The sequence below is a fragment of the Garra rufa genome, chromosome 19 (genome assembly GCF_049309525.1).
Source record: "Garra rufa chromosome 19, GarRuf1.0, whole genome shotgun sequence".
In the NCBI taxonomy this organism is placed as follows: Eukaryota; Metazoa; Chordata; class Actinopteri; order Cypriniformes; family Cyprinidae; genus Garra; species Garra rufa.
In genome coordinates, this window is record NC_133379.1 from 33,567,950 (window position 1) to 33,571,631 (window position 3,682).

Consider the following 3,682-nt stretch of genomic DNA (forward strand, 5'->3'; position numbering starts at 1 on the left):
TAAAGTTTACATTTTAACATTTTAGTTTCTTTAAAGCTTAATTTATTTAAAATAATGTTTTTCTAAATATATAATTTTAGTTTTAGTTGTACTAAAATGTACTTTTGCATGTTTCCTTGATTCTTATATTCTATATATTCTTATATGTGACCCCGAACCACAAAACTAGTCATAAGGGTCGTTTTTAAAATTTTTATTTTCATGAAAGCTGAATAAAGAAGCTTTCCACTGATGTATGGTTTGTTAGGATACAACTATTTGAAAATCTGGAATCTGAGGGTGCAAAAAAAATCCAAATATTGAGAAAATCACCTTCAAAGTTGTCCAAATGAAGTCCTTAGCAATGCATATCACATCAAAAATTAAGTTTTGATATATTTACAGTAGAAAATGTACAAAGATTTTTCATAGAACATGATCTTTACTGAATATCCTAATGATTTTTGGCATAAAATACAAATTGATCATTTTGACCCATACAATGTATTGTTGGCTATTGCTACAAATATAACTACGCTACTAATAATAATTCTCTTTTTTATATTTCATATACAGGCTGAGGACGTCTTGTTACGGGTTTTATTAATGCAGGATGACAATGAAAGCTGAGGACCGACTGGACAAAAGACTGGTTTGAAGTTCACTGGCTTGATCGAATGCAAATCTAATTTATTCAACAACATATAAATAAGCATGTTATATTTTTGTATGTCAATATCTCTACAAAGAAGCACACATAAACTGAGTGTCATCATTCTGTACATTTTATGGTATTGTTTTATAAATGAATTCATCTTCTTGACACCATAGTAACCATTGTAGCCACAGTTCAACTGATTAATATTTAATAAACTTTAAGTTGTTGGGCTATCTGCGCTTTATAAAAACAACAGTGTGCTCGCTTGCATATCATTTGAAATGTCTTAGCTAGAAAACAGTCTACTAATACCCAAAAAGGAAGATTTTCTTCAACAGAACAGACTTGGAGAAATGTAGAATTACATGACTTGCTCACCAATGGATCCTCTGCAGTGAATGGGTGCCGTCAGAATGAAAGTTCAAACAGCTGATAAAAACGTCACAATAATCCACACAACTCCAGTCCATCAATTAACATCTTGCGAAGCAAAAAGAGTGTTTGTAAGAAACCAATCCAGCTAAAATATGAGTCCTCTGTCCATAATATTGCTTTCTCAGTGAAAAAATCGTCTTGTCTGAATCAGGAGAGAAATATGCACAGATAAAGAATGTTAGAACGTTATTATGGATTATGGACTATTTTGGCCAAAAGCAGCAATAAAATGCATTGATGATGGACAAACAGCTTTTCACTTCACAAGACTTTAATTGATGGGCTGGTGATGTGATGTGATGTTTGTGATGTTTTATCAGCTGTTTGGACTCTGACGGCACCCATTCACTGCAGAGCAAGTGATGTAAGGCTAAAGTCTCCGATTCTGTTCTAATGAAGAAAAAAACTCATCAACACCTCTGATGGCCTGAGGCGGTATACATTTACAGAAAACATTCATTCTACGCCTTTAACATTAACATTTGAATTATTTATGGTCCATGCATCACAACTAAATAGAGAATGTGCTGAGCTGAATGCGCTATAGTACATTTAGTGTGAGAGTTAAAAGACCCCGTCTCATTCCAAAAGCAATTTGTTACAGGTTATGATCGATCTCTTGAGGTGACTGGCCATAGCTTGCTTATTACTCAAGCAGTCACTTAACAGAGGCAGGCAGGTGACAGGAAAACTCTTCACTGCACACTAATGACCATCTGAATAACTAAATCACAACCTCTGCATTGTCTGTGACAACTGGCAGGAAATTGTTGATGGTCTAGCTGTCTCGCCACTCTCAGCTGTCCGTGCACAATAATGGCTCCAATTATACACACTGATGTTTCTAACAATGAAAGATGTCAATTGAAGCCACTTTCATTTGGTTAAGCTCATCTAGTTCACACAGTTTCCTTTCTGATGTTTACTTTCCTCATTTGTGACAGATGAGCAACCAGTAATAGAAATGTGACCTCCATTAGTCTGATTCTAAGTGTATCATTGATGAAGTTACTGCATAAATGGCAAACGTCTGATTTGGTGATAGTTGTGTGTTCATGAAGATATGTGACCCTGGAACACAAAATCATTCTTAAAGGAGAAGTTCACTTTCAGAACAAAAATTTACATCCAAGATGTTCATGTCTTTCTTTCTTCAGTCGTAAAGAAATTATGTTGAGGAAAACATTTCAGGATTTCTCTACATATAATGGACTTCTATGGTGGACTTCTACTTCTATTTTTTAGAAAATAACCGATCGTTTCACTAGATAAGACCGTTGTTTCCTCGTTTAGAGCCATTCAAACTGCATTTTGGAAGTTCAAACTCGAGGGCACCATAGAAGTCCATTATATGGAGAGAAATCCTGAATTGTTTTCCTCAAAAAACAATTTCCTTACGACTAAAGAAAGAAAGACATGAACATCTTGGATGACAACGGGGTGAGTACATTATCTGTAAATTTTTCTTGAAATTTTTCTGAAAGTAAACTACTCCTTTAAGTAGCACAGGTATATTTGTAGCAATGGCCAAAAATACATTGTATGGGTCAAAATGATCAATTTTTCATATATAAAGTAAAGATTATGTTCAATGAAGATATTTTGTACAATTCCTACTGTAAATATATCAAAACTTAATTTTTGATTAGTAATATGCATTGCTAAGAACTTCATTTGGACAACTTTAAAGGCGATTTTCTCAGTATTTTGATTTTTTGCACCTTCAGGTTCCAGATTTTCAAATAGTTGTATCTCGGGTAAATCTCAATCTCAAAAAATGTACCCATATGACTGGTTTTGTGGTCAAGGGTCACATATGAAATAAATGAAAGGTAATACACATATTTTTTTATACAGTAGACTTATTTAAAGATTTAAAGAAACTGGTCCATTATTACAGTATGGCCGGAGAATAATGTTGTAAACACAACCACTAGATGGCGGTATAATCACGGAAAAGCGCCACACTGACGTCTCTGCAGCTCTGTGAAAGTCCGATGACAGTCTGATAATGTTTACGGCCTGTAAAACAGATGATCAGATTAACAGATTATCCTGGCAAGAGCCAAGAGGATAGTAAAAATAATAATATATGTGACCACAAAACCAGTCTTAAGTAGCACGGGTATATTTGTAGCAATAGTTTATTAATTTTTCTTTTATGGCAAAAGTCATTTGGATATCAAGTAAAGATCATGTTCCATGAAGATATTTCGTAAATTTCCTACCGTAAATATATCAAAACTTAATTTATGATTTCTAACATGTATGAACTAACATGAACTTTAAAGGACAACTGTAAAGGAGATTTTCTTAATATTTAGAATTTTTTGCACCCTTAGATTTTCGGATAAGCTTTCGGATAATGTATAAATCTCAGTTTCTAAAAAAAAAAAAAAAAAAAGATCCTAATGACTGGTTTTGTGGTCCAGGGTCACATATTTATAATGATTAATAATTTATATTATAGAAACTAAATAAATAAATAAATAAAAAATGGTGGAATGCAATGAATATGTTCGATTAAGTTTAAAAACTTTACCAAGTTTTGTCATATAGCATGACAATTGAGACAAGTATAGCATTTGATATTTTTCTGAGCTTGTTTTT